The following is a 22,029-nucleotide window of genomic DNA, read 5'->3' on the forward strand; positions in this document are numbered from 1 at the left end:
TTGAATTGTCTTTCTGTGTTGTCTTATAGTTCACTGAACTTCCTTAGAATAGTTATTTTGAATTTTTTATTGCATAAATCACAGATCCATATTTCTTTGGAGCTGGTTATTGAAAAATGATTGTATTCCTTTTGTAGTATTATATTTCCTTTATTTTTTATATCTCTTGGGGTCTTGCATTGCTGTCTTCACATTTGAGGAAGCAGTCTCCTTCTCCAGTCTTTACTGGCTGACTTTGCGAGAAAAATACTTTCTATCAGTCCTGCTAGGAATTCTAAGGCTTTCTTAGAACTTTTCTATGGGTGCATCTGATCCACATTTCGTGTTCTCTCTTGTAAGAGAATTCTTAAGCTTGTATGCCTTCTCTTGATCTGTCAGGCCAGGTGCTGCCAGACTCCTTTTTGCTTTCTCTAGGGTGGTCCTGAATGCTTAAGTTGTGTCATTTCTCCCAAGTCCACAGAGCTGGTTCAGCTTTCTGTGTGTGCTCACTAGCCATCTTCAAAGGCTGATTCTTGCAGCTATTGGGAACATACATAAAGAACCATTCCTGCAGTGGCGGAATGTGTGAGTGAGGCCTGTGGAGTGCTATTGGTGCCTGTGGGCCAGTTGGAGGGATCTGCAGGTGAGGCATCCCCTGTGGTTCACAGGCAGACATCCTGATGGATTCTGTGATGCAGTTAGTAGCACTCATGTCCCTCTGGTCCCCTCTGAGAGCCCTATCTGCAACTTTCCCAATTGCTCCCCACCACTCAGTCACACAGCACACCTCAATATTCTCCTTCAATCTATCCAATATCTGAGTTTTTTGCTCTGAGAGTGTGTCAGAAATTCTCTGCTGGACTCCTGGATTTCCACAAAACTCTCTTGTTCTTTGGTGATTGTCTAAACTGGTGGTCTTGGAGGAAAGACAGAAGAAAATTCTTATTCTGCTATGATGATAATGTCACTGTGGTCCAATTTCTTTCTTTATGAACTTTTACTTTCTAGTTCTTTTTGCTACAATCTGTGAGTTCATTTGTCCACAAGGTGCAAAAGCAGAATTTAAGACTGATAGTTTAGATTTGCTATCAATAGTTTTAATACTTTATTCCATGGTCTTCCTGCTTCTATTGTTGCCTTTGAGAAAATTTCTCTCAGTTTAATTGTTGTTTCTTTGTAGTTAATCTGTCTTTTCTCACTGGTTACTTTTAAGTCTCTCTACCTTTGGTCTTATGTAGTTTCACTCTGCTGTGTCTAAATATGAATTTATTTTGCTTGAGATAAATGTTTCTTAAACCTGAGGATTCATGGCTTTCTTCAAATTTAGAAAATACTTAATTATTATCTCTGTTATTATATTGCCTCATCATTGTTTTAATTCTGTCCTTCAGAAATTCATATTAGAAGTTTTCTGGACCTTCTGACTTTATTCTCATGACTCTTAATTAGTCTTCCAATTTTTCATTTCTTTATTAGCCCTGTTGCATTCTGGGCAATTTCTTAATCTCTATCTTTCAGTTTACTAATTGTTTCTTCAGCTATATCAGTTTAACCTATTTCTTTCTTATTTCAATGACTACAATTTTTTTCTCTTCTCAGAGATATTAGTAGCAAAATTTTTAAAGCATGGTTTCTGAAGAGTTGTCTGGATTTACATTTTGGCCTCACCATTTACTAGTCCTGCAGTTTGGGTCAAGTTAATTAACCTCTGTGTGTTTTTCATGCTTAAAATTGGGATAGCAATTGTATCTAATATATGACGTTGTTTTGCTAATTATGTAAAATCATTTGTTTAAAATGCTTAAAAGTATACTTGGCACACATTAAGTTTTCAAAAATATTATTATTATAACTTTTCAAATTTGTCTTTTTATTATTTATAGTATTTTACTGTTATGGGCTTCATACAGTTGATTCTTGAACAACATGAGTTTAAACTGCGTGGGTCCACTTATATATCTTTTTTTTCAATACATGTACTACTACATGATTCATAATTGGTTGAATCTGCAGATGCAGAACTACAGATATGGAGGACCAACTGTAAAGTTATATGTGGATTTTCGATTGCATGGAGAGTTGGAACCCCTAACACCTGTGTTATTCAAGAGTCAACTGTACTTTATTATTTTAACAACCTTAAAATAGCTTAAATACATTTAATATACTATAATTCTTAGATAGTTCTTCTGAAGTTTTAGGTATTTAAAGCCTGTATTTATTGTATATTTTGAATCTTGTTCTTCATAAGTTGATGGGTTTTGTGATTTTAGATTAAGAAGCTTTTTGTGCAGTGTAGGAATTCCATGTGACCTGGGTTTCTGACTGTGTCCCTCAAAAGCCATTTTGTATTTACTTCTTCTAAGCCCTGGATGGTCACTGGCCCAGGACCAATTTTTATAATAATTCTTTATTTGGGATTTCCCAGGGCACACACAGAAGCATGGCACAGTCCTGGGCTTTTGTTGTTTCAGAGGAAACTTTCTATTTTCCCCAAGTTTGTACAAACACAAGCTTACTTGGCATCTATCTGTGCTTGTGGGTAATGTTTTTTCCTCACCAAACCACTCATTTATTAAAAAGAAAGTCTTGTGATGTTTTAATTTCAAGTTTCTGCCTTTCGTAGGTCCAAAATTTTGTCTACTGATTCCACGTAGACTTTAAGTGCGAAGCTCATAAAAATTATTTAGTGTAGTATTTTCTCTCCCACTCTTCCTAGGGGAACAATAATGTAATTTACATGTTTAACACTCTGTTTTCACTTCCTTTTTTATCTGTAATAGGGGAATTTCCCTTCTTACCTGTTTGGCTATGCATTTAAAAAATTATGTAAAATTTATCCATCCCTGAATGAATGCATGAATGCTTTTTCTGACTGGGAATTATACCTTTGTGAACTGGGAAAGAGTTGCTAGGAGAGCATGTTAGAAGAGTGAGCAAAAACCTCTGAAGGGAAATTGAGATTGACAGCCAGGGTATGATTTAGTAGTACTTGTTTATTTTCTGTCACCAACAGCTGATGTTCAACTGCCAGGAAGATATACACAGGAAGCTGCTCTGGGTGATGCTATTAAGGGTTGGTATAGTCAATAACCCATGGTCCACAGTTCTTTTTGGTAATTGTCCTTCCTGCATGGAAAGTCATATCCCATCTACATTTCTGGAAACCCCACAAACATACAATTGAAACAGAAAATAGGAAGCTTCAGATTGAATTGTCTGATTCATGGGGGCCCCTCTGCACCTGCTGTCCCCAGGGAGTCTAGGTCACTTACCGGGCGGTATTTTCACACATGGAGGGAGGATGGCTCTTTGTTGCAGATGCTGCTCAGATATCTGCCAGGAGACTCAGTAAGTCTTCCTGTGCCTCTGTCTCCCCTCAAACTCCAAGACTAGGTTTACCTCTACTCCCCACCCCAGGAATAGCAATGCCTTCTTTAGAAGGGGTTTATAGAAACTTCTACTAATACTGAAGAAACTGGTACTCCTCATGAAGAAGAAAAATTTGAATTTGGTAAAATTCCAGTCTCTAAAAACAATCACTATCTGAAACTAAAACTTCCTCCTGCTCTTCTCTAATTGAGCAAATATGGGGATACTTCTTTTAGAAACTGGGTCTCTGGAACATCTCCATCTTTATATCTGCCAGGGAGGTAATAGAGAACAGCTTCCAGACATTCTTAGTCTGAATTCCATGTCATGCTGTTTGGCCTATGCAGGGCCCCAGTAGACTTCTAGAAATTAATTAATTGCATTGTAGAGAATCTGCTGGGCAGAAGGGTCTGGTTCTGCCTAAATGACATCTAGGTGTTGTCTATTAAGACAAAATCAACATTTCCACTAGCCAATTCTGCTCCAGAAGGTCTCCAACAAACATTATCACCTCCAAAAGTATATATTTATTACCCTGGACATAAAATTCCTAGGTCAAGCCCCACTCAAGGAAGACATATGTTGTTCAAGATAATTACAGTAACTATTAAAATTACTACTACAACTACTACCACACAATGATGATGACCATGACAATGACTACTTCTACGACCATGTATGCAGCATATTTATATACATTATGACACTTATTCTGCCATAGTGACCTTGGAGCCCCAAGTTCAACCAGATATATCCAGAGATCTCTGAAGTTTACCAGCCTCATTTTTCTACCCTAACTGTCCTAGTAGTCAACTTCCTCAAATGGGAGATGTTATTTATTTTCTTCTGAACTGTATTTCATGAAGATTCTCTTCTTCTCTGTTTCAATTCTGGCATCCCCCATCTTGGCACTATGCTCTCTGTCCCATTCAAGACATTGAACAGAATTTGCAGAGACTGCTTTTGCTCTGCATCTGAGATAGTATCCTTCTGCCTGCTGCTACCTGTGGAATCTCTAAGTCAAGAGTCTACATGGCTGTGCCAAGAGGCTTTTATATCTATGTGTAACTCTGCTTCCCTGCGGTACCTGTGACTCCATCTGACTGGTAGCTAAATATCTTTGCAGAGGGATAGTTTTATCTCTCACTTTGGTTAAACATATGCACACACAATTTCACTTTTGCCATTACAGTCTTAAACATTAAGTTACCTTTCCCTCCACTGAACCATTTAGCTTCCTAATCTCTGCATGTGGTCCCTAATTTGCTTCCAAGTTTCGGTATGCTTCCAGTCTATGTCTATCCATATGTAAATGCCTACCATCTGTCAAATACACAGCAGCACCCAGATGGAGCATGTCAATCATTTCAGAGGACTTGTTGTCACCATTGTGGCCCATCAACCTCACTATGACAACACTTGTCTCTAACGACTCATTATTTCTCTTTTCCACCTGCAACACTCACTTTCACACAAACCATGAATTCCGCCCACACCATTTGGTAACACCTTAGGAAATATTAACTTCCAACCAAACAGGATACATTTCCATAGAAGACATATTGGAATCAATGAAAGGTTGTGAATATTTTGAAAAATCTCCTCAGATGTTTATGAAAAACTTATACCTGCCATGAACTCCTCCACCGTCTTTTGCTTGCTTCTCTCTCTACTGTCTTCCCTAATTTGCTTCCATCCATCAAAATCCTATGACTTCCTGGCTGGCCAGGATGAGGAGGAATTTACAGGCCACCTAGGAACCTTTCCAGTAGGCAAGGACTTGAAGATCAGCTCTGGCCCCTCTTCTAAACACAAATAAGCCATTTATGCAGAAAGTTAAAGTAACATTGTTTGATATACTTTAAGGCTAGAAAGGGGAAAAAACCCAGGCCATTTTTTAAATGAATCTTTTAAAAATATATAAATAGCATATGTTTATTGTAAGAATACTAGAAAACACTAATAAGCTAAATGAGGAAAATAAAAATCACCTTTAATTACATTATTCAGATATAATTACAGTAAAGACTTGGTGTTTATTGTCTCAGACATTTTTTTACTGGAGAGCAAGAGAGTGGTGTGCAGCAGATAAATTGCATTTAGTAGCCACTTTCCCCTTAGCAATATATCATGAGCATCTTTTATTGCTATTAAATATTCTTCTACAGAAGCATTTTAATGGCAGCTTGGTAATCCATATATAATTTATTTTCAAACTGCCTTTGTTGGGTGTTTTTAGCTTTTTCTTTTTACATGATTATAATGGTTCATCACATCACATACAAACATCAGCATTTCCCAAAGTAAAACTAGGTTTATAGTGAATGATATTGTTAAGTATTCACCTGAACAGATAACACTGAGCCTATGATTATTATTTCACTATCAGTCTCCAGGTTACAAACACCTGTGATTTTGTGATTTAAAGTTTCATGCTGCATAAGGTCCAAAAAGACAACTTGCATCTGCCTGGACAGCCTGATCTGAGCAGATTGCTCTGTATAACATTTCTGAGGACTACATACTATCAGAATGAGAGTGACAATAGGCTTTGACGTGATGCATGCTTTGCAGGGTGTAGCCGTATTAAGACCGACCCGTGGTATAAAAAGCAGTATGGATTAGAAATAGGGAAGGGGATAATGCAATAATATAGACCAAGTGCTTTGAATCTTAGTAAAAATCCCATTCTACGAAGTTAGAAATTGACTAAGGAAAATTTCACCTAAGAAACCTGAGCCATTGCAACAATGGCCCTGTTATCTTAAGAAACATTGAGAGACGATATATCATAGCAAGACATCAAAGTGTTTAAGAGTCAGACTATGGAACTGGACTGCCTAGGTTTGACTCCCAGTTGTTACTACTAGAAATTGACCATATTGGTCTTGATCAACTTACTTGCCTTTTCTGGTGCCTCAGTTTCCTCAATTGCGTAAAGGGGATAGTGCTGACTTCACAAGCTTACTGAGGGTATTAATGACTTTGTGGGCATAAAACACTTTGAATTTATTCAACTTATTAACAGCCATATATAAGTGTTAGCTATCATCAGTGTCAAGATGTGGAATTTCTCCGGCATTGAGAGGATCGTCTTTAATTCTCTAAAACATCTGTGGAAAAGAAGATAGTGGTGAGACATTGAAGAGCTCTTCTACTTCCTTTTCTTGCTAATTGTGCAAAACTTACTTTAAAAAGTAGTTTTCATTTCCTGAACACGGGACTCAACAGGTGGCTGAGGGGACATCTTCTCAAATAGCTGAACTAGGCCTTCACGCTCTTATGGTCGTTACTAATCATCTTCAGTGAGTTAATATGAGTTAGAACTGAGGTGGAAGCAAGATGAGATCTCCAACTCTTGAAAGGTCTAAGGATTTATCAGAGCCCAGGGACCAGTAGAAATGCCCAGTTCTCTGCTTCTTGCTTAGATTTCATAGTCAAATACAAAACAGTTGCCCCAGGAAAATCATATTGCCATACATCCTAATTCTTAATGTTTAAGGCAGGCCACTTTACCATTTGTTGATCATGAATTGAATGAACGAATGAATCTGTTTTGATTCTCTTAGATCTCAGAGAGTAATATGTTCTCATAAATAAAATTTTCATAATTTCAATGCTTAATACTCCTCCATGAAAAGTATTTAGATAGTTATCTACAAGATTTTGGCTTAAAAGATACATTGAGACCATTTGCTAATGTCCTTTTGCTTAATCATGGGCTATGAGGGAGAGGAAGTCTGCTGCTGAGAAACAAGATTCCTTTCTCTACATTCAGTAGACACTAAATAAATATTTGTTAATTGAGTAAAAGGACTCTCACATAAAATATGACTAGAGAAAACATCAGTTCAGCGGGGGTTCAACTCTCATAAACTCTCACTGGGTATGTTTCCCGATGAACTCTTTGTGACTTGAGACCGTGTTATCATGTAGCAGTCTGTCTACCCCTTGAAAAGCATGGGTGAGAAAGCAGTTGGTGGGGGAGAGGGAAAGCAAAATGAAATGGAGAGAATTACTAAACATCCAACATCCATGGGACTTGCTTCTGGCAATCCCTTTGGGGAAGAGAAGGTTTGCAATTTGCCTCATGATTGTAAAATTAATGAGAGTTAAAGCAACTATACTCCAACAAAAATTAATTTAAAAAAATAAAATGAATGCGGATTGGTTGTATGTTTGAGGGAGATTGAATTGTTGGTGATAATGGAGTAGGGGAATAGAAAAGGAGGGAAAGGTGGAATGTTTTGTGCAATTTAGCAGAGTAATATAAATTTTTAAATTGTGATGCAAATGCTCTGTGTTAACCTTGGATTTTTGATCCCCTCACAGCTCTGCTCAGTGAACAGGCAGGTGAGTCACACTTTGTGTTTGTTGGTTTTGATCTGTGGTATATCAGCCACCCAGCTACCACAAGGTCCTGTAGAGATGGATGTAGAAAGACTGGAGAGATGTCTACATGTTACTGCTCCCCGGGCCAACCTGCTCCAGCGTCACACAGTTTCTGCTCCTGACACTTCCTGCTTGGCTGGGTGACCAAGCCCTGCCCAGCCTTCCCAAGGCTCCAGTGTTTACCTCCTTGTTAAGACCCCAGGTGGAGGGAGGAAAGTGACATCTGAAAGAGGATGTGCAGTCTGGACAAAAGGCTGATTTGGAGAGAATTGTTTTTCTGGCCACAGGACCATAACTCTTCAACATTGTCTCACTGAGCATCCTCACAAGCTCTGAAAATAGTAACCTCTGAGGAAAATGGCTAAGAACTTCCCTATGGGCAGAATGACTATTTGTCTATCATTGTTTCTCTGGCTCTAGATGAGGAGTCAGCAAACTTTCTCTGTAAAAGTCCAGAGAATAAATAGTTTAGGCCTTTCAGGTCTCTGTTGTAACTATGTAACTCTGTCATTGTAGTAGGAAAGCCACCATAGACTATGTGTAAATGAATGAGCACAACTTTGTCCCAATAACACTTTATTTACCAAAACAGGCAGCTGACAAGCTCACAAGCCACTGTCTGCTAGTCTTTATTCTAGACCATTATTTAATTCTGGACTTTTTTATATGTGTGATACTTTTCTAATGTTGTATGAATAAAACTAATTTCATCTCACCCTTCTTGATTTAAAGCTGTGCTCAACAAAAGAAGTAAATGAAAACAATATTTTATTCTATACATAGAAAATCCATATGAGCCAAGACTAAATCTGAGGAGTTGGAGAATTGTTCTCTTGCTTATCTAATGATAACCACCAAGTGGAAGGGGATCTGTGGGCTCTAAGGAACTGTACTGGGATAAACAGACCCCTGTCTCACCTTTAATTGTGAGATATTAATGGAACAGGAATGCATAGGAACACCTACAGGAGTTTTGGCCTGGAGTTTTCTCAGGAGCAAGACTCATCTCTTGCATTCATTCTGTCCCATGAATAATCCCTAGTCACTGACTCAAATGTTCAATTAGTCAACTACAGCCCTGAGCCTGTGAGGTTGCCCATCATGTACCTTTTCAAACACACCTCTAACCATGACTTATAATATTTCCTTCCTATCTTGGAAAGCATTCTCCTTGGGAATTTTTTCCAACTTCTAGATGAAGACTACTAATGGTATAAAAATCAGCTTGACTGTAGGCCCCAGGGCCAAGTCCCTGTGGGATCTAGTCTCTATCTGGGAAGGAGGGCAAAATTCTTGAACTAAACTAATTGTTTCTGTAACCCACATTTTCTGCTCTTCTAATTTCATTAAACAACAACAACAACAACAGGTTGTCCCTCAATGTTCAACAGGTAAGTCTGGTTTTCCACCTGTAACAGTCAGTAGCAAACCACACATTTTTCTCAAAAATTATAATTCCAAATTCCACAAGCTTCCTGTGGCTTTTGGCTCTGGCTTTGCAGTGATATTTTTGGAGTTATCACTTCTCTTATATGACTGACCTCTGCTTCCTGATACTACATATCCAAATTCTGGTAATCATGGTATAATTGAACAGTGATAGAAAGAATATTTTCATTTGAGATATAACTTAGTTCCTCACCTTGAGGTCAAAACCCTCAACTATAATCCTAAAATATAATGCAGATGTCACAGACAGAACATAGTCTGGTACCATAAATAAGTGAAGAGACAGGGTAGAAACTAGAGAATCTGTGACCAATCTAAGAAGAGCAGCCCCAGGGGAGGATATTTGTCCTGGGCAATGATTTTTTTTTCACTATAATCAGTCACTTAAGAACTGAACCTTGGATTTAAACTCATTTCCACCTAATTGTACATTGAATAAATGGACAAAAAATTTTGAAAGCATTTAAGTAGAAAGTTCTAAAAATTAAAGATACTGGATCTTGGGAGGACCTTCAAGATGACAGAGGAGTATGACATGGGGATCACCTTCCTCCCCACAGATACATCAGAAATACAACTACATGTGGAACAACTCCTACAGAACACCTACTGAACGCTGGCAGAAGATCTCAGACTTTCCAAAAGGCAAGAAACTCTCCAAGTATCTGCGTAGGGCAAAAGAAAAAAGAAAAAACAAAGACAAAAGAATAGGGATGGGACCTGCACTTCTGGGAGGGAGCTGTGAAGGAGGAAAAGTTTCCACATACTAGGAACCCCCTTAACTGGTGGAGACAGAGGGTGGGTGGGTGGGAAGCTTCAGAGCCAAGGAGGAGAGTGCAGCAACAGGGGTGCAGAGGGCAAAGCGGAGAGATTCCCACACAGGGGATTGGTGCCGACTAGCACTCACCAGCCTGAGAGACTTGCCTGCTCACCTGCTGGGGTGGGTTGGCACTGGCAGCTGAGGCTCAGGCTTCGGAGGTCAGATCCCAGGGAGAGGACTGGGGTTGGCTGCGTGAACACAGCCTGAAGGGGGCTAATGCACCACAGCTAGCTGGGAGGGAGTCCAGGAAAAAGTCTGGACCGGCCTAAGAGGCAAGAGACCATTGTTTCAGGGTACGTGAGGAGAGGGGATTCAGAGCACAGCCTAAACGAGATTCAGAGATGGGCGCAAGCTGCAGCTAACAGCGTGGACACCAGAGATGGCCATGAAATGCTAAGGCTGCTGCTGCAGCCACCAACAAGCCTGTGTGCAAGCACAGGTCACTATCCATACCTCCCCTCCCAGGAGCCCGTGCACCCCGCCACTGCCAGGGTCCCGTGATCCAGGGACACTTCCCCAGGAGAACACACGGTGTGCCTCAGGCTGTTGCAATGTCACGCCAACCTCTGTCACTGCAGGCTCGCCAAGCATTCTGTACCCCTCTCCTCCCAGCCTGAGAGAGCCAGAACCCCCTAATCAGATGCTACTTTAACCCCGTCCTGTCTGGGCAAGGAACAGATGCCAGAGGGCTACCTACATGCAGAGGAGGGACCAGATCCAAAGCTGAACCCCAGGAGCTGTGCAAACAAAGAAGAGAAAGGGAAATTTCTCCCAGCAGCCTCAGGAGCAGTGGCTTAAATCTCCACAATCAACTTGATGTACCCTGCATCTCTGGAATATTTTAAAAGACAACGTATCATCCCAAAATTGAGGCAGTGGACATTGGAAGCAACAGTAGACATGGGGTTTGCTTTCTGCATCTAATTTGTTTCTGGTTTTATGTTTATCTTAGTTTAGTATTTAGAACTTATTATCATTGGTAGATTTGTTTATTAATTTCATTGCTCTCTTCCTTTCGTTTTATACATATATTTTTTTTCCTTTTTCTCTTTTTCTGAGTGTGTGTGTATGCTTCTTTGTGTGATTTTGTCTGCATAGCTTTGCTTTTGCCATTTGTCCTAGGATTTTGTCTGTCCGTTTTTAAATTTTTTTTATTTTTAGTATAGTTTTTAGCGCTTGTTATCATTGGTGGATTTGTTTTTTGGTTTTGGTGTTCTCTTCTTTCCTTTTTTTAATTACTGTTTTATTTTTTAATTTTTAATATTATTTTTATATTTTTTATTTTAATAACTTTTTATTTTATTTTATTTTACTTTATTTTATTTATTTATTTATTTTCTTCTACCTTTTCTTCTGAGCCATGTGGCTGACAGGGTCTTGGTGCTCTGGCCAGGTGTCAGGCCTGAACATCTGAGTAGGAGAGCCAAGTTCAGGACACTGGTCCACCAGGGACCTCCTGGCCACACATAATATCAAATGGTGAAAGCTCTCACAGAGATCTCCATCTCAATATAAAGAACCAGCTCCACTCAATGACCAGCAAACTACAGTGCTGGACATCCTATGCCAAACAACTAGCAAGACAGGAACACAACACCACCCATTATCAGAGAGGCTACCCAAAATCATAATAAGTTTACAGACACCCAAAACCACACCACCGGATGTGGTCCTGCTCACCAGAAAGGCAAGATCCAGCCTAATCCACCAAAACACAGGCACTGCTCCCATCCACCAGGAAACCTGCACAACCGACAGAACCAACCTTACCCACTGGGGGCAGACACCAAAAACAACAGGAACTACGAACCTGCAGCCTGTGAAAAGGAGACCCCAAACACAGTAAGTTAGGCAAAATGAGAAGACAGAGAAACACACAGCAGATGAAGGAGCAAGGTAAAAGCTTACCAGAACAAACAAATGAAGAAGAAATAGCCAGTCTACCTAAAAAACAATTCAGATTAATGGTAGTAAAGATGATCCAAAATCTTGGAAATAGAATGGAGAAAATACAAGAAACTTTTAACAAGGACTTAGAAGAACTAAAGAGCAAACAAACTATGATGAACAACACAATAAATGAAATTAAAAATTCTCTAGAAGGAATCAATAGCAGAATAACTGAGGCAGAAGAATGGATAAGTGACCTGGAAGATAAAATAGTGGAAATAACTACTGCAGAGCAGAATAAAGAAAAAAGAATGAAGAGAATTGAGGACAGTCTAAGAGACCCCTGGGACAACATTAAACTCAACAACATTCGAATTATAGGGGTCCCAGAAGAAGAGAAAAAGAAAGGGACTGAGAAAATATTTGAAGAGATTATAGTTGAAAACTTCCCTAATATGGGAAAGGAAATAGTTAATCAAGCCCAGGAAGCACAGAAAGTCCCATACAGGATAAATCCAAGGAGAAACACGCCAAGACACATATTAATCAAACTATCAAAAATTAAATACAAAGAAAAAATATTAAAAGCAGCAAGGGAAAAACAACAAATAACTTACAAGGGAACCCCCAAAAGGTTAACAGCTGATCTTTCAGCAGAAACTCTGCAGGCCAGAAGGGAGTGGCAGAACATATTAAAGTGATGAAAGGGAAAAACCTACAACCAAGATTACTCTACCCAGCAAGTATCTCATTCAGATTCGATGGAGAAATTAAAACCTTTACAGACAAGCAAAAGCTAAGAGAATTCAGCAACACCAAACCAGCTTTACAACAAATGCTAAAGGAGCTTCTCCAGACAGGAAACACAAGAGAAGGAAAAGGCCTACAGTAACAAACTGAAAACAATTAAGAAAATGGTAATAAGAACATACATATCAATAATTACCTTATATGTAAATGGATTAAATGCTCCCACGAAAAGACATAGACTGGCTGAATGGATAAAAAAACAAGACTCATATATATGCTGCCTACAAAAGACCCACTTCAGACCTAGGGACACATACAGACCAAAAGTGAGGGGATGGAAAAAGATATTCCATGCAAATGGAAATCAAAAGAAAGATGGAGTAGCAATTCTCATATCAGACAAAATAGACTTTCAAATAAAGACTATTACAAGAGACAAAGAAGGACACTACATAATGAGCAAGGGACCAATCCAACAAGAATATATAACAATTGTAAATATTTATGCACCCAACATAAGAGCACCTCAATACATAAGGCAAATGCTAACAGCCATAAAAGGGGAAATCGACAGTAACACACTCATAGTAGGGGACAATAACACCCCACTTTCACCAATGGACAGATCATCCAAAATGAAAATAAATAAGGAAACACAAGCTTTAAATGATACATTAAACAAGATGGACTTAATTGATATTTATAGGATATTCCATCCAAAAACAACAGAATACACTTTCTTCTCAAGTGCTCATGGAACACTCTCCATGATAGATCATATCTTGGGTCACAAATCAAGCCTTGGTAAATTTAAGAAAATTGAAATCATATCAAGTATCTTTTCCAACCACAATGCTATGAGACTAGATATCAATTACAGGGAAAAAATCTGTAAAAAATACAAACACATGGAGGCCAAACAATACACTACTTAATAACCAAGAGATCACTGAAGAAATCAAAGAGGAAATCAAAAAATACCTAGAAACAAATGACAATGAAAACACGACAACCCAAAACCTATGGGATGCAGCAAAAGCAGTTCTAAACGGGAACTTTATAGCAATACAATCCTACCTTAAGAAACAAGAAACGTCTCAAATATACAACCTAACCTTACACCTAAAGCAATTATAGAAAGAAGAACAAAAATACCCCAAAGTTAGCAGAAGGAAAAAAATCATAAAGATCAGATCAGAAATAAATGAAAAAGAAATGAAGGAAACAAAAGCAAAGATCAATAAAACTAAAAGCTGCTTCTTTGAGAAGATAAACGTAATTGATAAAGCATTAGCCAGACTCATCAAGAAAAAAAGGAAAACAAATCAATAAAATCAGAAACGAAAAAGGAGAAGTAACAACTGACACTGCAGAAACACAAAGGATCATGAGAGATTACTACAAGCAACTATATGCCAATAAAATGGACAACCTGGAAGAAATGGACAAATACTTAGAAAAGCACAACCTTCTGAGACTGAACCAGGAAGAAATAGAAAGTATAAATAGACCAATGAAAAGCACAGAAATTGAAACTGTGATTAAAAATCTTCCAACAAACAACAGCCGAGGACCAGATGGCTTCACAAGCGAATTCTACCAAACATTTAGAGAAGAGCTAACACCTATCCTTCGCAAACACTTCCAAAATATAGCAGAGGGAGGAACACTCCCAAACTCATTCTATAGTGGTGATGGAGCCACCATCACCCTGATACCAAAACCAGACAAAGATGTCACAAAAAAAGAAAACTACAGGCCAATATCACTGATGAACAAAAATCCTCAGCAAAATACTAGCAAACAAAATCCAACAGCACATTAAAAGATCATACACCATGATCAAGTGGGGTTTATCCCAGGAATGCAAGGATTCTTCAATATATGCAAATCAATCAATGTGATACACCATATTAGCTAATTGAAGGAGAAAAACCATACGATCATCTCAATAGATGCAGAAAAAGTTTTTGACAAAATTCAACACCCATTTATGACAAAAACCCTCCAGAAAGTAGGCATAGAGGGAACTTACCTCAACATAATAAAGGCCATATATGACAAACCCACAGCCAACATCGTTCTCAATGGTGAAAAACTGAAACCCTTTCCACTATGATCAGGAACAAGGCAAGGTTGCCCACCCTCACTACTATTATTCAGCATAATTTTGGAAGTTTTAGCCATAGCAATCAGAGAAGAAAAAGAAATAAAAGGAATCCAAATCAGAAAAGAAGAAGTAAAACTGTCACTGTTTGTAGATGACATGATACTATACATAGAGAATCCTAAAGATGCTACCAGAAAACTACTAGAGCTAATCAATGAATTTGACAAAGAAAGTAGCAGGATACAAAATTAATGCCCAGAAATCTCTTGCATTCCTATACACTAATGATGAAAAATCTGAAAGAGAAATTAAGGAAACACTCCCATTTACAATTGCAACAAAAAGAATAAATACCTGGGAATAAACCTACCTAAGGACACAGAAGACCTGTATGAAGAAAACTGTAAAACATTGATGAAAGAAATTAAAGATGATACAAACAGATGGAGAGATATACCATGTTCTTGGATTGGAAGAATCAACATTGTGAAAATGACTATACTACCCAAGGCAATCTACAGATTCAGTGCAATCTCTATCAAACTACCAATGGCATTTTTCACAGACCTAGAACAAAAATTTTCACAATTTGTATGGAAACACAGAAGACCCCAAATAGCCAAAGCAATCTTGAGAAAGAAAAACAGAGCTGGAGGAATCAGGCTTCCAGACTTCAGACTATACTACAAAGCTACAGTAATGAAGACAGTTTGGTACTGGCACAAAAACAGAAATAGAGATCAATGGAACAGGATAGAAAGCCCAGAGATAAACCCATGCACATATGGTCACCTTATCTTTGATAAAAGATGCAAGAATATACAATGGAGAAAAGACAGTCTCTTCAATAAGTGGTGCTGGGAAAACTGGACAGCTACATGTAAAAGAATGAAATTAGAACACTTCCCAACACCATACATAAAAATAAACTCAAAATGGATTAAAGACATAAATATAAGCCCAGACACTGTAAACAGCCATCTTCTGTCTGGCTGTTAGAGGAAAACATAGGAAGAACACTCTTCAACATAAATCACAGCAAGATCCTTTTTGACCCACCTCCTAGAGAAATGGAAATAAAAACAAAAATAAACAAATGGGATCTAATGAAACTTAAAAGCTTTTGCACAGCAAAGCAAACCATAAACAAGATGAAAAGACAACCCTCACTATGGGAAAAAATATTTGCAAATGAAGCAACTGATAAAGGATTAACCTCCAAAATATACAAGCAGCTCATGCTGCTCAATATCAAAAAACAAACAACCCAATCCAAACATGGGCAGAAGACGTAAATAGACATTTCTCCAAAGAAGATATACAGATTGCCATTAAACAAATGAAAGTATGCTCATCATCACTAGTCATTAGAGAAATACAAATGAAAACCACAATGAAGTATTACCTCAGAATGGCCATCATCAAAAAATCTACAAACAATGAATACTAGAGAGGGTGTGTGGAAAAGGGAACCCTCTTCCCTGTTGGTGGGAATGTAAATTGATACAGCCACTATGGAGAACAGTATGGAGGTTCCTTAAAAAGCTAAAAATAGAACTACCATACGACCCAGCAAACCCACTACTGGGCATATACGCTGAGCAAACCATAATTCAAGTAAAGTAATGTTCACTGCAACTCTATTTACAATAGCCAGGACGTGGAAGCAACCTAAGTGTCCATCGACAGATGAATGGATAAAGAAGATGTGGCACATATGTACAATGGAATATTACTTAGCCAAAAAAGGAAACAAAACTGAGTTATTTGTAGTGAGGTGGATGGACCTAGAGACTGTCATACAGAGTGAAGTAAGTCAGAAAGAGAAAAACAAATACCGTATGCTAACACATATATATAGAATCTAAAAAAAAAAAAAGTTCTGAAGAACCTAGGGGCAGGACAGGAATAAAGATGCAGATGTAGAGAATGGACTTGAGGACACAGAGTGGGGGAAGGATAAGCTAGGAGGAAGTGAGAGAGTGGCATGGACATATATACACTACCAAATGTAAAATAGATAGTTAGTGGGAAGCAGTGCATAACACAGGGAGATTAGCTCAGTGCTTTGAGTCCACTTAGAGGGGTGGGACAGGGAGGGTGGGAGGGAGACGCAAGAGGGGAGAGATATGGGGATATATGTATATGTATAGCTGATTCACTTTGTTATACAGCAGAAAATAACATACCATTGTAAAGCAATTATACTCCAATAAAGATGTTAAAAGAAGAAAAAAAAAAAGATACTAGATCTTATTCCAGTAACCAGCTTATTGCCATTATCCAGGCCACTTGGTGGTTTCATCTAGCAAGCTCAGAAGAAGGAACAGAACATGACTTTAGAATACAATGTGGTGCCTTTAAAGACTGGATGAAAGCATAGGGGGTGGGAAAGCAAAATGTCCACTGAGGACAAGGGTTCCCTATGTGAAGTCACCAATGGAGCGAGCTAAGGAGTAGGAGCTTTAGCAGAACACCCTTTATCCATGTAAAAAGTTAGGTTTACCTTGACATTCCCTGTAATGGACTGAATGTTTTAGCCTGTTACCCATTCATATGTTAAAACCATATTCCCAATGTGATAGTATTTGTAGGTGGAAGCTTTGTGAGGTAATTAGATCATGAGGGTGGACTCTTCATGAATGAGATTAGTGCCCTTATAAGAAGAGGCTGGAGAACTAGTTGGGTCTCTTCCTGCTGTATGAGAATACAAGTCAGCAGTTTGCAACCTGGAAAGGGGTCCTCACCAGAACTGGACAATGCTGGCACCCTGATCTTGGACTTTCAGCCTCCAGAAGTGTGAGAAATAAATTTGTGTTGTTGATAAGCTCCCTAGTTTATGGCATTTTGTTGGAGCAGCCCAAGCTGAATAAGATATCTCCTCAGGAAAAATCAGGTGCATCTCAGAGTGACTAAGGAATGGGTTGAAACTTCTATCTTGTCTAAAGATGAAGAGGTTACACCTGATAAATCTCATTGCCTAAGAGTAAGGGAGAAGGTCAGACATTGGATTCTCTGCAGAAATGAAAAATCCAGTTCCCCCCTCCCCTCTCTTTCAGACTGGCTCACTGTCCTGGCTCCCTCTTCTGTCTTTGAATGAAACAGTGTAGTTCTGATATGCCAGAGAGAAAAGTCTTGGAAAATAAAGACAGTGACTTATTACAAAGATAGAAAAGAGTTATTGTTTTTACCGATGAAGTCTCAAGCTTTCCTATCCAAAATGCAGTTTTGAGTGACAGTGGCAAATATTACTGTACTGTTACTAGAAGAAAATTCTAAAAACAGAAATAGTAAAGAGTAGTAAAGATTGAAGTCTTAAGTAAAACTGTCACTCTTGTGGGAGCTGGGGTGGATAGGAGACAGTGGTAGCAGAGCAGGTGGGTACCTCATAGGGGAAAGCTACCCATACACCAAACATGAACTGGAGTGCTTCTGGTTTGACCATGCAAGGGAGACATGGTACATGGCATGTCTAGTTCTGAATGTCCTGTTTGCTGGAGTTGTTTCTCACCAGGTACTTTTCAGCAGGAACTGTAAATCTTACTGCTCTGAAAACTGTTGTGATCCTTCTCTCCAGAGCTGTTTCCATGTCCTGGACTGACAGTCAGCCCTTCTGGGCCCATTGAGGAGGGCCCAGTGACCTTGATCTCTCTTGAAAGACCCACCCCTCTCCACAGAGCTCAGATGCCCAGCTCCAGTTTGCTTCTTCAGAGATAGCAGGACCCTGAGGTTAGGCTAGAGCACCTCCCCAGAGCTTTAGATCCCCACCATGTGGAGTGAAGACTCAGGGTCTTACTGGTGCCAGGCAGAGACAGTGACTCACAGTGTCAGAAATTGGAGCCTCCAATCTTAAATTCACGGGCAGAATAAGTATCAATGGGGCTGAGCATGGGGGAAAACATGAACACTGTAGCTTCAGCATGGATGGCTAGTCTTTTGTTTCTTTGTGCAACTTCTGTCCTTGTGGAAAGTAGGAGCTGGACTAGAGAAACTCTCCAAATTGCTCTTGGCATTTCATAAGAATAACAAATGGACTAAGCTCCTTATAATCTTTCTCTTCTTATTAAAGTAATATCATCAATCAGATCTTCATTGATCACTGACTGTGTGCGCTGGCATTTAGCAGAGGGTTGGGAACTTTAAAAGACAAGGCTCCTGCTCTCCAAATGTCTCCACATGCTGGATTGCAACACATATGGGGCTAAAATGAAGAGTCAGAAGAGCAGAAATCAAAGTGAACTGGAGTGGTCAGAGGAGGGGGTGACAATTTGTGTTGATCCTTGAAATTGGGAATAATGGAGGAATTTTTATTGACATTATTAGGAACAGTGCCTTTTTCAAGGTAGACTGATGCTACCAGTGAACTTCTTCATTCTATGCAAAAAGTATGTGTCTGCACAGTGACTCATCCAAAAAAAAATGTTTCTTCTCTCATGTAGTGGATGATTCATCATGATTCTTTAATGATTGCTACCCATGAAATTAGCCAAGATCTGGGTTAGGACCTGCAAGTATCTGTATCCACATTCTTCGAGGATAATTACCATGGATTCCTTACCATTGTACACTTGTCATATGTTACATAAGCAATACCCATATTCCCACTCCTTGTATTAGAGGCTGAAATAAGTCTACCTTCTGTTCCCAGAGTCTTTCATAGTCAGGGTTCTCATATGTCATCTTCTATTCAGCTAGAAGTCCAGGGCTCTAACGTAAGCTTAGATACCCAGGCCCCTGGGGGACAAGAGACTGAAGGAGGGGATCTCACCCTACTCTGCTCAGTGGCTGAGGGCACAGGAAACATCACATTTTCCTAGCACAGAGAGGCCACAGGAACCAGTCTGGGACAGAAGCCCAGCATTCCCTGTCAGCAGACCTGGAGATCCCAGCTGTGAAGGAGCACAATGCTGGCCAATATTACTATAGAGCTGACAATGGCCACAATCCCATCCAGAACAAGGTGGTGAATATCTCTGTGAGAAGTAAATTTCACTCCCATTCATCTCAGACAGAAATCTCCAAACCAAGAGCCAGGAGTCATGAGGAAATTCCAGGAGATCCCAGTGATCAGTGCTGTGGAGAACCACCAACAATTTGAGGATGGGTTACCTTCACAAGTTAAACTGCTGACATCTTTTTTTTTCATAGCAGAAAACACAAAGGGGGTTGGGTTGGCATTAGAAGTAAATAAGATGAGAACGACAAATGATCATGTCTCTAGACAATGACCCAGAATTGATATTTCCCCAAATTTCTAAAGACACTTTGAAAAAACAACCTCTGATTGCTCTAATGGGGTTACAGGAATGGAAGGAATACACAATGACCAAGAGCCAGGCCCTTTGCTGAGATCCTGGTATGGGAATTCATGAGTCTAATGCAGCATCACAAATCCTCTCTGATAGCCCCCTTTGGGTCTGTTAGTTCCAACATCTTGTCCTGTCCTCACCCTCAGGGGTGCCAGGGCCCAGGCTGTCATGGGGGATATGGTAGAGCTTTGCTGTGAGGCTTGGAGCTGCTCCTACATCCCCCACCCCCGCCAATCCTGTACCGGTTTTATCATGAGGACATCAATCTGGGTAGCAGCTCAGCACCCTCTGGAGAAGGAGCGTCCTTCAACCTCTCTCTAACCGCAGGGCATTCTGGAAGCTACTCCTGTGAGGCTGACAATGGCCTGGGGGCCCAGTTCTCTGAACTGGTGCCACTCTCCATCTCAGGTGGGTTGATGGTCCCTGGATACAGGAGTAGTATTATAGTCAATGCCTTTTTATTGGTACTGTACTTGGGTTTCAGAAAATAGGTGGAGGTCTAGGTGATGTCTGCTGTATGGGGGGAGTTGGAGAAGGTGAGCTCCCTCCATGCCTGACTGCTTTTCTTCTCTCCACACTAACCTGAAAAGTACACACTATGCTTAAAGTTACATGAATTCATGTTTACTGTTTCTGCATAGTATTGGCAAGGATTCCAGGACCCATTACTGATATAGATTGGATTTGAAAAAAAAAAAAGAGAGAAAAAAGAAAACCTTCAAAACTCTGATCATTTATTTTCATGCTTCACAATTTTCTAAGGTTCCATGCAGTGGGCAACGTTGCCATATTACTAATTTTACAATATGTCATTTTTCCCTGTGTGTAGTCACTTGAGACTAAAACCATTAACACATTCCTCCATGCTTGACTTTTAAATAAAAAGTCCAATTATTAAATGTAATTTAATAATTTTCAATAGACAAAATTAGTTTATATGCAATGGAGTAAAATGTAATTAAGAGTAATACTTAAATAAATGAAAACAACTTAGTATAATATTTTCTCTTTTATTTATCCATTTCTTCTCAGTTACCCTACTCATGACAAGAACAGTGACTCCTTTTTGAATTCTTGGATCTATTATATGGATCATAAGGGGCCATCTTCACCTGCATGTCTGGTGGTTGATGCTGGCTATAGGTTGAGCCCTCAACCTGGACAGTCAATTAGAGTGTGTATGTGTGACCCTTCAATGTGGTCTGGACTTCCTCATAACATGGTGGCCTTAAGGTAGTCAGACTTTTTATATGTTGGCTTAAGCTTCAAAAAAAAAAAATGTGATAGTGAATCTACAATATCTCATCAACTAATTCAAAAATTACAGTATCACTTCCACCACAGTTTTATTGGGTCTTAGTGCCTAACAAACTTGTCCAGATACAAGGGGAGGGAGTATAGACTCCACCTCTAAATTGAGGAGCTGTCAAAAATTTTACAGCCATATATATATTTTTTATTGAAGTATAGTTGATTTACGATATTGCATTAGTTTCAGGTGTACACCACAGTGATTTGGTTCTGTTTCTGGGGGTTTTTTTGCAGATCATATCCATTATAAGTTATTACAAGATACTGAATATAATTCCCTGTGTTATACAGTAAACTCTTGTTGCTTATCTATTTTATGTATCATAGTTTGTATACATTAATCCCATACTTCTAATTTATCCCTCCTTACCTCTCTCTGTCTCCTCTTTGGTAACCATAAGTTTGATTTCTATGTCTGTGAGTCTGTTTCTGTTTTGTATATTTATTCATTTGTATTATTTTTTAGATTACTTACATGTAACTGATATCATTTAGTATTTGTCTTTCTCTGCCTGACTTGTTTCACTAAGCTAAGTATTCTCTAGATCCATCCATGTTGCTGCAAATGGCAGTATTTTATTCTTTTTTATTTTAAAATCATATTTTAAACATTTCCACACACACCAACATGAATACCGCTCCATGTC

General features: G+C 39.0%; 1 pseudogene; it reads left to right on the forward strand.

Moving 5' to 3' along the window:
- The window catches only part of LOC133087050 (Fc receptor-like protein 1), a 55,663-nt pseudogene that overhangs the window by 25,516 nt on the left and 8,118 nt on the right, over window positions 1-22,029 (forward strand).

The sequence above is a fragment of the Eubalaena glacialis genome, chromosome 3 (genome assembly GCF_028564815.1).
Source record: "Eubalaena glacialis isolate mEubGla1 chromosome 3, mEubGla1.1.hap2.+ XY, whole genome shotgun sequence".
Taxonomy (NCBI): Eukaryota; Metazoa; Chordata; class Mammalia; order Artiodactyla; family Balaenidae; genus Eubalaena; species Eubalaena glacialis.